Genomic DNA, 14,481 nt, shown 5'->3' with positions numbered 1-14,481 from the left:
TCTAAGAAATTTTACTAAAGCATACATTTTTGTGAACTATCCAGCTCACATTTTAAAATGTTACCTCATGTAACAATCTCATGGATTTTGACAATGCATAATTCTAAGTAGGCAACCAAAGCTGTCTTGCAACTCATCCTGCTTCACAGGTATAGAAGTACAGATTCCTCTTGTCACTCCTACATTGTCCAGAACTATCATTTGCTTTTCAAATTATTATCCTCTTTTCTCCTTTACCTGAATAACAGTTGGATAAAAATAGTCAGCTACTGGTAGGATATAAAGTTTAATGTGCAAATGTGCACTCAGCTTCTATTTAAAGAATCAAGAAGTTTCCAGTATCTGTCACTTGTTAATTGTGCTTGGAGATCAGAGCCAAGAAACCCCAGGACCATTTCTGTGCCCCCCTAAAATGTGGAGCTTCCCATACTCACATTTCGGGTGAGAATGGAAGAATCATATTCCCAGAAGCTGCCATGTAAGGGACAGTCCCAGCTAATCCTCTGTCATCCCACTTTTTCAGCTGCTTTTAAAATGTCCCAGTGTCTTTCTCTTCCTCCCACTTTTCTTCTTCATCTTCAACTCACTACAATTGCTGCAAATTGAGTTCAAAGTGCAATAGCATTTGTCCTCAATTCAGCTCTCCTAGCTTGTATATTCTTCTATCTTTATCTTGACCACACTCTGTTGTTGCTTGGCCACATGTGGCCCAATTTTTATCTGTGACATGTCATTTATGTAAAAGGCATGTGGGGAGGGAACAGGCCTGAAGGTGGTTTTGTTTGTTTGTTTGTTTGTTTTTTGAGGAGGGTAATTTAATGTGGTCCTAATCCAGCTCAGGTGCTGTTCACCTGTAATTTTAAATTGAGAAACAAAATTTTATTTGTCACTAATGGAAGCTTTACTTCAACAGCAAAATACGTAGGTAGCTGCAACTCGCAGATCCTCACAACATTGGGCATTCTCTGTGTTACTGTCCTTTACAAAGTAGATTTCCCCACCTCCAACATGGTTTAACTAATCCAGATTGGAACTGCAACAATAAAACTTCTCTTTCCACAAGGATCTGGATTGGTTCCCCCATATCTGCGATTTACTTTAGAAAACCTATTTGTGTGATTTCTATTGGTGTGGATAGTGTCTAGGTTGTGTCTAGGAAGAATACTACTTGTAAAATCCTCTGGCTAGAGGCACCCCATTCCTTGGAGACTCTTCGCCTTCTCACCCTGGCACAACACATAGCAGCAGAAAAACAATTTTGTAAAACGTCCTTCCTTTAGAGATTCAGTTCTTTTCTGAAATCAGCAAAGTCCTTTCCTGTTTCCATGACCATATATATATGTATATAGGCTCAGATGCCTTAGCAAGCTAAGTTTATCCTGCATTATAGCAAGCTCACACACATCCCGAAGTGGGAAGCCTTGAGCATCAGTTAAGAGATATTTCTGACTCCGCTGCCTCTCAAGAGAATTGTCAAGTTTCTCAAGCAGTTGCTGAGTACTAGGACTGGTCATGTAAAGACCTCAGAACTACTGGGAAGCCCAAAAGAGGAGAATGACAAGGCCTGAGCAGCTGCTGGCATTGCTGAGGCTATGCAAATTCTCAGAGACTCTCTTGATCCTTCACTGCTTTTCCAGAATCCTCCATTACTACTGGTTGCTTTCAAACAAGGTGTTCAACATGCAATCCAGACATATCCTCTTGGATGGACACTGGGATACATGTCACCAAACAACATCAAAATGGCAAAGAAGAAAATGAATTAGATTTAATACTAATGAAATTTGATGGAAAGAAAATCGTAAACAAAATTTGTAATATATTACTGAAAAGAAGCCTAGAAGAAGAAGAAATAAAGGAGTGCATAGAGAGAAACTGAAAAAAGGGTAAAAGCAAGAACTAAAACAAGGAAATTTACAGTCACACAAGACTTAAAAGAAAACTACTTTAAAATCATCAATAGATGGTACTATACTCCGTGCACAATAAACAGATCATGTTAACAAAAACGTTGGAGATGTCATAGTGATAGAGGCTCATACATGCACATGTGGTGGAATTGTCCAATAACTAAGGAATTTTTATCAAAGATACACTATAAAATGAAAAAAATTTAAATATAGAATACAAGATGGACCCAAAACTATATCTTTTAAATATAACATCAGTATTAGGCGAGGAAGGAGAAAGCAAGTATTGGAGGATCGGTCTATACCTTAATAACAGCAACCAGAATGATTGTGGCAAAAAACTGGAAATCTTCATACATGCCAAGAACAGAAGTTTGGAAAAATAAAATATATGAAATAAAGGAACTAGATAGGTTAACAGCAATACTAAACAAAAAGAACACAGATGAATGGGAGAATGAATGGACTGTAGTGACAAACAAATTGGAAATCAATTAGAGAAAACAAAAATTTATGGAGACGAAATTAATGATTTCTACAGAAGTGATTATTATGTTTAGGTATTTATAAATAATAGAAAATTGCTTAAATTTGGTCTAAAATAAGATTATCCATATGAGGTTTTGTACATCACTTGAATCAGGTTGACCTAGAGAAGAGATATAAGGAAAACAACTGGAATTACAATAGACAGTTAGAACTATAAAGAAGACAAAAAGAAATAAAAGACTAAGACATGTACGATGTATATACCTCTTATTGTGAATATTTGTAATTATTGCCTTTTTGGGTTAAGTTAAATAAAGATAAAGAAAAAAATGGCAAAAGTGATTAATGAGGAAGAACAGAAAAGCTAGCTTTAGCAGTTTGCTTTTGCCTGAGTCTAAAGGGAAGAACAAGATTCTTCTCCCTCCTTTTCTCTTCCCTTTGCTTGAGTTAAAGTACAGTCGGCCCTTCTTATACACGGATTTTTTATACACGGATTCAAGCATCCATGGTTTGAAAATGTTTTTTTAAAAAGTATAAATATCAAATATCAAACCTTGATTTTCCATTTTTTGTAAGGGACACCATTTTGTTATGTCATTATATTTAATGGGACTTGAGCATACACAGATTTTGTTATACATGAGGGATCTTGGAACCAAACCCCAGCGGATAACAAGGGTCCACTGTAAATGCAAACTACTTTTGCACATTGAACTAGACAATTAAAATACTCTTCATTCAAATCAAACAGACTGTGATCCAGCCATATGCAATTTGGAGGAATTAGGGTTTTTGCAGCGGGAGGGGATTCCATAAACTGCACTGAAAAAGACTGTAGTTTTTACCAGAGTATCTGTAAGTATTGACATTATAAAAACATGTAGCTGGCCAGCCAGTTCCCAGGAATTGGTGTCGCTGCACATTTTCAGCAGAGGGAAGGCAAACATGCAGGAAAGTTAAAACAATTAAGCGTCAATGCTAAAATGCAATAATCCACAGCAATTCACATATTACACTTACATGTAGACTAGTTCCCAGTTTGTAGCAATTGAAATAAGTTGAAGACAAAGGGGAGGGGGAGAATCTGGGCCATTTTACAAAGCAGCTGAAAAAAATGGGACAACAGAGTATTAACACTGTCCCTGCTAAATCAGAGCATGTTCAGAGGTTGGAACAGGTTACAGATTCCAGAATCCCCAGCTACTAAAGCCAGTCATCATGCTAGGTGAGAGAGTACCAGAGCTGTAGGAAGAAAGGATCTACTATGGAGCCAATGTATGATTTATAATGTAGTGTTGGACATTGACTCAAGGAGACCTGGATTTGAATCCCTGCTCAGCCATGGAAGCCACTCAGTAGGGAATTTTTAGTCATTTTAGATAATAAGACAGGAGCGAGACACCACCAGTGTATAATTTTAAGGAAATGTTCCCGTATAGATGTTGAGCTGGATTTATAGAGGGATGAAGACCAAATGTGCAACCATGCAGATTCCTTAATTGTCAATTTCAGTTCTGACTGCCAAAATGAATGTATAGCCTGGCCCTGCCCATATATATGGTTCCTTAGATGTCCATATATGCATGCTGCAGTGCCTTTAGTGTGAGATGCATTTTTGGTACAAAGGGTTTCATACAGGGTGGCTGGCCACAGGAATTCTCTCAATGAATGGGCGTCATTGGCACGCTTGCCAATGACACTACTCGTGTGCCATGTTGTTTGGATGCAGCACACGAGGCATGTCATCGGCATGCACACCATCTGAACATGCGCAACAAGATGGCGCCTGGATAACACGGTAGGGCTCAGGAGCTGGAGGTTGTGTGCCTGGTGTGTTTTAGGAAACCTGGGGCTTTTTTTATTAAATATGAATAAATTAATTAGTGCCTGCCATTTAGTTAATTTAGACGGGGGGGGGGCAGTTGGGTATTTTGAAATAAGAAAAAGAGATGAGGAATCAAGAACATCTTGACTAGGGCAATCGGGCCAAGGATGGAAAGTTTTTGTTTGCCATGATTTTAGTTTTTTTGACATCCATGTAGTTATCAGGTTGTAGTTCCTAGGGATAAGTTGTTGGAGATCTCTTGTGATGATTATCCCTTAGTATGAGAATCCAGATGGGTTTGTAGGTTCATAAGGATTTGCCAGCACTGTTGTTGATGATGTGATGCATTCAGAGTCATCACTGTGGATTTGTCAAAATTGATTTGGAATACTGAAAATCCGCCAAACAATTCAAGTATCTCTTTTAGTGGCAGGAAAGATGATTCAGGGCTCGACAAAAAATCAACATATCGTCCTCATAAAGAGCATTCTTATGGTGTTGACCATTAATGTAAATACTAGTTATGTTGCTGTAGGACCTAATTAAGTTCACTAAGTGTTCTATTATTAGAGCAAACAGAAGGGGCAACAATGGACATCCCTGTCTGGCTCCTCTGGAGAGAGCAAAGGATGCCGATTCGAGCCTATTAACCAGGACTGTTGTTTCTGACTCGTCATAGATGCAAGGAAATGCTTTAACGAATTTATGACCAAAGTCCATTTCCTGTCGGATACTAAAAAGATAAGGCCATTCCATCCTATTGAAGGCCTTTAAAGCATCAGGTGAAAGGAGGGCCAAGGGCGATTTTGATTTTTTGGAATGATAAATAACACTGAGTGCTCTGCGGATAGAATCTGCCAGATGTCTGCATGACATAAAGCCTCCTTGGTCCGGATTGATGTAGTCCGAGATAAATCCATTTATTCTGGAGGCCATTACAGAAGCAAACAATTTGGCATTGTGATTAAGGAGTGCTATAGGGTAAAAATATGTGGTTTTGGAATTGGTATTATCTGATCCCTGGATTATTATTTTTTCTTTCAACAGCCTTCACTTTTCTTATGATTTCCATTGTGATAGCGAAACTTATGGATCTATGCTTTTTTCAGCATTCCAGGACAGCTGGTGAGGCAGACTACGCTGTTTTCCCCTTTTCTTTTTGCTTTGATTTTAACACATGCTTAGTAAGTTTTTTCCCTGGATGAAGATTAACCTTCCATTATGAAGCCAAGCCTTCCCTCCAGTCCATTTGCCTTGGTCCAGGCCTTGGAGGTAGAGAGGAACTGCTGGACCTCTTACCCTCTCCCTCCACTACTCCCTTCTCCTTCTGTGTCATGTCTTTTTAGATTGTAAGCCCGAGGGCAGGGAACCGTCTAACTAAAAATATTGCATGTACAGCGCTGTGTAAATTTACAGCGCTTCATAAATAAAGGTTAATAATAATAATAATAATAAGTGAATCTGGAAGCAGCTGATTATCTTGCATGGAAGCACACACAGCTACAGTAGAGTCACCTAGATTAGAATCCCATTCTTTCCCAGGACAGGCTTTATTGTATTGTTTACTGCAGAAAAGATGCTGCATCCCAACACTGAAAGTCTGTCTTTCTTCTGCCCTCCTTCACTATCCTCCCAATGCCAATGCAAATAATAATAATAATAATACCTTCCAGCCAGACATAAGACAAGAAAAGTGGGATGGACTAGGCTCCCATAAAAAGACTGTAAAATGGAGCTTCTTTATCACTCTTTGGGCCTGAACAGACAGGCCAAAATAAAACTACTTTGGGGCACTTTGGAGGTATGCTGTTTAAATGATGCATGCATCCTAAAAGGCCGGAAACCGTGCCAAAGCTATGCTCCATTCCTCTTAGGACGCATGCATCATTTAAACAGCATACCTCTAAAGTGACTCGAAGCAGTTTTATTTTGGCCTGTCTGTTCGGGTCCTTTGTTAACAAAGTACGTTCATATGCTTGTGGCTTTTCCTTCCGAAAATAAATTGATCTTCAAAGGGACATCTGTGTTTGTATGCGATAGCAAAAATAACAGTCCTTCAGCACCTTAGAAGCTAATACATTTATTATAGGATGAGAGTTTGTGAATCACTCCTCACTTCATCAGATGCATGAAATACTATTCAGAACTTCAGGCATCTGAATAGTACACATGGGTAGGGAGTGGCATTGTCACTGGTGAGTTCAAAGGGAAATTAAATACAAAAAGTTCTGACTGTGACAATTACATGATTAACAGGCCATTCAGAAAACTACTGCTGCTGCTAACACAAGGCTCCTGGCACTAGATATAATCATTTGACTGACCTTCAGGACTCTGTCCCTCACTTGGCATTTACTGCTGTGCCTCAGGCCAAAATATATTTAGAGCCAGCTCTGTGTAGTCCAAGCACAACCAAGATATTGGTGACACTCGAAGTGGACAAGCAACAAGCAGAAGGGGAAAAAAGAGCTCCATGGTAAAGCTCTCTCACGATATGCTAATGCATCACTTGTGTGAGAGAGAGGAAGGGAAAACCAGGGGACCTGTTCACACTATAGTTTTTATGCTGTGATTCCACTTTAATTGCCACAGCAACATCCTATGGAATCTTGGAGGGGAAATTATCATGCAAGGCCTTAAATCAGAATTAAAGCTGGATAATAGTATCTTTGGCCAATCACATGACACTGTGGATGTCTTGTTGCTGCTTTGCATTTCAAACACTGCTAGAGTGCACCTTTTCATTGCTCCCAATATTGCTTCTTTCCCATTCTCAGGTGTAATAGGTCTCTTCCAATGCAGTTCCAATATGCCAACAGTCACATGGCATCAGTGGGTGAGATTCTCCTCTTTCCATCTCCGTCCTCCCCCTTGTTATTCCCAAGCAGGCTGTTTTCCTTTCCTTTCCATTTTATTTTATTTTATCACGTTGCCGTAATTACTCAATTGTTTTCAAATAAAAATAAATATAAAAACTGAAAAGCAAAGTGGGTAGGGCATAGGACAGGAAGGTGGGGTTATGGAGGCCATGTGGAAGAGAGTGCGTGGATCCATAGATCACCAGAGCAGCACTTTCATGCTAGTACAGAGAAGTACAATAAGTTATTATTATTATTATTATTATTATTATTATTATTATTATTATTAACCTTTATTTATAAAGTGCTGTAAGTTTACATGCTCCCTAACCAATATGTTTCTGCTTCCTTATGCAATTGCACCAACACAGGTGTAGTGGTTTGTTAGACTACGACTCTGGAGACCAGGATTCGAATCCTTGCTTGGTCATGAAACCCACTGGGTGACCTTGGGCAAGTCACATGCTCTCAGCCTCAGAGGCGGGCAATGGCAAACCTCCTCTGAAGAAACTTGCCAAGAAAGCCCCATGATAGGGTTGCCTTAGGGTTGCCATAAATCGGAAACAACTTGAAGGCACACAACAACAAGAAGGTTTGGGATTTGCAGTTTAGGGAAGGTTTAGAAATGTCAGCCAGAGAGTACCAATGCCTCACAAATCTAGACACTTCAGGATTTTGTAAGATTAAAAACATGGCAGTTAAAGTGGACTCATAGTGCTATGGTTTTGTAGTGTGAAAGGGCTCCAGGATTGGTCACACTTACTTGGAAGTTTTAGTCACTGAATGAGGAATCCACCCTCTTAAGACCCTTTCACACTATATTATTATAGTACTACAATTCCACATCAAATGTCATAGCAACATCCTATGGAATGGCTCTAAGGCTGTTTTGTTTTTTTAACCTGAGACTGCATTCCCAAATGGAAGAAATGGGGGCGGTGGATGGGAATTTGAAAAGGTGAGGCTCTAGACTAGTTGTTTGTTCAGAGGTTACAGTATTGTAAACTGGTCTTAACGCATTTGTAACAGCTGGGGATTCGTGTTTACAGTCAAAAATGACTTTGAAATCCTACCTTCCCAATCTGACACCACCCTAGCTGAAGTATTTCTGAGGCACTGGAGACTGAGGCAATGGGGAAATTATATTTTCAATGCATTCCCTGTCATGGGGTACTTGGGACAGGCAGGTGTGGCAGGACCCCAAGGGTTGTATTTACCTGTCTATTTTCAAGGCACCCCATAACCAGGAGCTCACTGTGGGCATCATTTCACAGCACCCCGATCTTCAGCATTTCAGAAATACTTTGATCAGGATACTACCAGGCGATGAAGGTAGCTTCTTGTGGGCATCATCAGTCATAAGTACAATGACAGAGCTTCATCACTGATGCAGCAACCTGATCCTAATATTTTTTTTTTAAATTTTTATTATTAAAGAAGAACATTACATACATACATAAACCACATACCAGATATCACAATAATACATTAAAACAGAAACAAAAACAGAAACAATGAGAAAAGGGAAGAAAAGAAAAAAAAAAAAACAAACAGAAACCACATAATACAAACAACAAACAGAGCCATCAAAACAGTACCGTATATGAGGGTGTTTTTCTCCATGAGTGGGTTCGGCAGTCTGTGCTATTTACATTATCGATACATACATTTTTTGTCTAATTAACTATGCTTAATAGAGATGAATTTAATTATCTCCTCAATCCAACTAATGAATATAACTTATTTTCATATCTATTACATCCTTTTCTTCTACTTTAATACTTAAAGTTTTTAATTTTTTTTATCTATTTCCATAAATTTTATCATGGGCATCCAACATTTTTTCCGGCTATTCCAATCTTTTTTCCTAATTAGACAGGTGAGTTTGTCCATTTCTATGTAGGTCAGCAATTTCATCCACCAGTCGTCCCAAGTCACCTGCTTCTTTCCTTTCCATTGTGATGCAAAAACTATCCGAGCAGCCACTATCATATAAAACAAAAGTACACCAAATTTATCCTCCAGCTTAGAGTCAGAAATCATATTCAACAAATAACATTTTGCCTCAAATTTAAATTGACAACCTAGTATTTTCTGTATTTTTTCATGAATTTGAGTCCAATATTTTTTTGCGTATTCACAACTCCACCACATATGCAAAAAAGACCCTATAGACTTTTCACATTTCCAACATAGTGGACTGCTATTTTTATGCATCTTTGCAATTTTTGCTGGAGTCAAATACCATTGGTTTTGCATTTTATAGTAGTTTTCTTTGAGTTCCACACAAATAGAATGTTTTAGCCTGATTTTCCATGTTTTTTCCCACTGTTCTAGGAGCAGGGGCTCTTTTAGATCCTGTGCCCATTTGACCATAGATGGTTTTACAGTCTCATCATACATTTCCTGTTTTGTTAAATATCTATAGAACAAGGAAATTTTTTTAGAATTAGAAGAAAAGATAATTTTATCGAATTCATGAGATACCAAATCAATCCCCATTGACTTATTGTCATATGTATATCTTTCCTTGATTTGACGATAAACAAACCAGTTTATAGCAAACCCTTCTGCTGCCATTTCTTCTTGTGATTTTAATCTAAATTTGTCTGTACCCCTTTCATTCTTAATCAACTCCTTATAAGTTGACCACTTTACAACATGAGTGGTAGTACTTCTGTGAAAGGCTTCCATTATAGACGTCCAAAAAGGTAGTTTTTTGAAGATCTGATTCTTATATTTTAACCAAGCCTTAATTAGTGGTTTTCTTATACAATGTTTTAAAAATGCTTTATCTTCTTTGATTTTATCATACCAAAGATAAGCATGTATCCCATATGTTAAATCCATACTTTCCAAATTCAGCAACTCAGTATTTTCAAGTTTAAACCATTCTAGTAACCACTCGAAACAACATGAGTAAAAGTAAATTTTTAAACTCGGCAGACCCATTCCTCCTCTGTTCACATCATCTTGCATATTCTTAAATCTCACACGTGGTTTTTTTCCATTCCAAATAAATCTGCTAATTTTCCTGTCCCATAGTGCAAACGGTTTTTCATTTAAAATGATAGGGATGGTCTGAAATAAGAACATAAACTTTGGGAGTAGATTCATCTTTACTGTAGCAATTTTCCCAAGCCAGGATATATTTAATTTTCCCCATCTATCTATGTCATTCTTTATATTTTGCCAAAGTTTTTCGTAATTGTTTTTATAAAGATCCATATTCTTCGTGGTTAACCAGATTCCTAAGTATTTTACTTTAGTTTTTATTTTATACTTTGATCTAGCTTCTAGTTTATCTCGCTCTTCCTTATTTAAATTCATCACCAGCAGTGCCGTCTTTTCCCTATTGACCACCAGACCAGAGACATGTCCAAACTGGTCTAAAACTTTATTCACTTCATTTATCTGATCAATTGGATTTGCCAAGGTCATGACCAAATCATCAGCATAAGCTGATCCTAATATTTAAAGAAGTCACAGTCACCACCACTTTGCTTTCAAGTGGTAGCATATGGAGCAAAGTTCTGTGTGAGCCCTGGTGGATCCTAGGGATGGGAAATCAGACCCCTGGGTGCTTGCCCATTAAGTTGGGATTTTTTTGTGTGGCAGACAGTATACACTTCATATAGATTCTCAGTGGCATTTCCTTCTTTACTTTATTAATTCCTATATTCCTTTTAGGAAAGGCAACCAACTGTGCGGCACTCTTCCTAACATCCTGTCAAGCTGCTGGAAATCCTGTTCTCTGGAATCTGGGTGAGTGAGTAGTATTTCTTGGCACAGAAAATCATATATTCAACTTCTGCCCCCTGCCCCAAGCCCATACTTTTGCTCACCAACAATGGAGGAAAAAAGTGCTGCTAAGCCAACCATCAGCTGGTGCCAGACACAGCTGAGGGCCGGCCAGCCAAGAATCATTCAAAGTAGTTACCCAGCTGTTGTCTACATTCACTAGGGATTATGACCCACGGAAGAAAGAAGAAAAAAAGGAAAGAACTTGTAAGGGCACTGACCATGTCTATTTCTTTGTTAAAGTCTAACCATCAACCTCACCCTGTCTCAGAGTTTGTAAAAATTACTTTATAGACTACAGTTCCTAGAATCCCCAGACAGCATGGCCTGAGGGATGCTGGGAGCGGCAATCCAAAAAAATTACCCCCACCCCCAATGCTGCCCTATTCTTTAGCATTTTATTAAGAATCGCATTAAGTCCTATAATTGTTTAATCCCCTGCAATGTTCCAGCCGGATAGGAAGGCTCAAATCTTACTTCTGAAATAGTTTCAAATTGACATATTGACAAGACTCCCCATGAGTGGTGTTCCATCACATAACATAGTAGTTACCTTTATCTAACATCGGTTACTAAAATCTACTACTATTCTATCACTCTCCTTCTGCTGTATACAGATAAATATTTTTTTCTTGTTGTTAAAAAAATTTATAGATTTTTTTCTCTCTCATCAGAAGTGTCATTTTCTCTATCTCTGCAAATTCCATCTCTTTTTTAACCATCCATCAATATTTGGAATTTTGGACATTTCCAATATTTTGCATAGTCTGATCTAGCTGCCAATACCATATACCAAATAATATTTCCATGTTCTTTTTCTATTGTTTAGTTTTCCTCAAAAATTTCTAACAAAAGATTCTAGGTCATCTGATAATTTTAATTTCAGTATTTTCTGCATTTGTGAATTAATATGGATCCAATCTTTTTAACACTTCCACCATGCACACACACACACACACACACACACACTGTATTTGTTATTAACTCCTGTATATATGTTGGTCAATTTAACTGGGAATAGGTGATGGTCTTTTTCAATCTACACAGTTAAGAGTACAACTTTGCCTGGGTTGCATCCTACAGAACCCAGGAATTTGTAGTTTGGCAAAGGCACTAGAAATCTCAGGCTGAAATTTCTAACTATCTCATGAGACCAGAAATTCCAAGATTCCATTAGAATGGCACTGTGGCAGATTAATGTGGCATCAAAATGCTATAAAAGTGATAACAGGTATCATTGCCAGAGGCCACTCTCACCCTTCCTACTGGTGCACAGGCCAGAAACCAGGTTCTGATAGACATTGTATCATGTGCCTACTAAAGGTTGAGATTTTTGCTAAGGATGCTGAACTAGGTGGACATGAGGCTTATGATGGTCCATCCTTAAGGCTCTTCCTATTCAGTCCAGGACTGCCAGTTCAGAATAATCTCCAGTGCGTGTCCAGAGAAGGGCAGCCAAAATGGTGAAGAGTCTGGCAACCCTGCCCTACAAGAAGAGACTTGGGGAACTGGGTATGTTCAGCCTGGGGAAGAGAAGTGTGAAACAAACAAACAAACAAACAAAAAATTCAACAACATTTTAAATTTATTTACAACTATGTTTTTTTTAAAGTTAAACAATTTAACAAATAGATCAAAGAATTAATATGAATGAATGAAATGTATTAATTTTTTAAATTAAATTAAATTCTTTTATTGCTCTAATGATAATGAGCTAGTGCAGTTTCCAAGCTGTGGAAAGCAAACCTGGAATGCTAGAATCTTAAGAGTCTGGCAGTCTCAGAGCTGAATTATAGTACAGTACAGTGCAATGGCAGTTAGTAGCTGGAGAGAAGGAAAGTTCATATACCTGCCCAACCATCTTGATTTGGCAAGGACAGCAGGGACGTAGCCAGGATTTTAGGAAGGGGGGGTCCAAACTAAGTGCCACCATTATATTGGGGCTTGGGTGCGGTGGCGCAGCAGCACACATCATTCATTTTTCTAACGAAAGGGGAGGTCCGGACCCCAAGAACCACCACCCCTTGGCTACGTCCCTGAGGACAATCTCAACTAATCCTCTATCATCTCACTTTTTCAGATGCTTTTAAAATGCCCCAGTTCTCTCTCCTATTCTCACTTTCCCCCTCATCCTCAATTTACTTCAGTTAATTCAAACTGAGTTCAAAGTATAAAATAAGTTTGCACTCAATTCATTTATCAGTGAGAGGGGACACAAGGAGCTGAGTCTTGCTCTTACCTGTAGATTCAGACAAAAGCAAAGTGCTGCAGCCTCTCCTAGATTGTCCCTTCTTTGTCATTAATAACTGCTGCCATCTTGACCACATTCTGATGTTGCTCGGCCACGTGTGTTCCATTTTTCATCTGTTGAAAGATATGCGCTCTCAGATGGTGCTGAATCCAAGCATGCTGGAGGAGTGCCTAACTTTCTACTGGTGCTAATGTAACAAGGTCTTTGGGGATCTGGCACACACCTATATCTTTGATCCTGCCTATTCATTTCCATACACATTGGCCAGGTCACAATGTCTTTGTTCACTAATGAGCTTCATTAAAATTGGACTTGGTACGTTTCCATACGCAAAGAAATTTGAATTTGAATTGACATTCTCACATACCAATGGCATATATGTCTGTCCCTGGTTTCCACTTCACAATATGCATCCAATGAAGTAAACTGAACTGAACTAGTCTACGAAAGCTCATGCTGCTAACTTCTTTATTTCAGTTAGTTTCAAAGGTGTTGCAAGATCTCTCTACATACTGATTCACTTGGGCTGTGGAAAGAGCAAGCGCATTCGCAGATTTGCTATTTGTTGCATGGTGTCAGTATGTAGCAGAATGACAGTATACAGTACAGGGGTGCATGCAACCTTTGGGGGCCCCAAACGTGGCCTCAGAAGCACCCCAAACCCCCCAGAATCCTATCGTATACATTTTAAATCTTCAGTATAATTTTCAGGTGACTTTTAAGCCCCCCCCCCCCCCAATAAAATAAACTGAGCCAAAGCCTTCCAGACCACCCATAAATGTTTGACCTCCCACAACACAACAGAGTCCTCTCCAAAACTCCGGGGGGGGGGGGAATGTCCACCAAAATACCACCCAGAAGCAACATTATATCACTTCCAGTGTGCTGAAATTTACTGGTGCAATCTGCCAGTACATTAGAGATGACTCCTGCCTTCTCTGTAGTTGCTTACCCCTAGTATAGGGCAACTACCCCTTAATTATGTGAGTGTAGAGTTGCACTTTACAAATCTCAGCAAATGTGTGTGAATCTGTGACAGACTTAACACATCTGGACCCTGTGTTAGACGCATCAGAATTCAACAATGTTTTTGATTGTCATCCAACTTGCAGTACCCAGTTTCAAGTTTTTAAAAAAAACCATTCCAAATGGGGTGCTTCCCAGAAGCAAGAAAAGGGAGACCTGCAGTAACCCATTGGAATGTCATGGCAGGTGCGTCCAAATTTGGCAGTGTTTTTGGTTGTCACTCAAGTAACAGTAATCGTTTTCATGACAAAATGCCAATCAAAGGGCTTCCTTAAAACAAAAGGGAGGACTGCCTGAACTCACTCTGTGTGTCGCTTTTTT

Source organism: Sceloporus undulatus, chromosome 6, assembly GCF_019175285.1.
Source record: "Sceloporus undulatus isolate JIND9_A2432 ecotype Alabama chromosome 6, SceUnd_v1.1, whole genome shotgun sequence".
Lineage (NCBI taxonomy): Eukaryota > Metazoa > Chordata > Lepidosauria > Squamata > Phrynosomatidae > Sceloporus > Sceloporus undulatus.
This window is presented reverse-complemented; position numbering follows the sequence as displayed.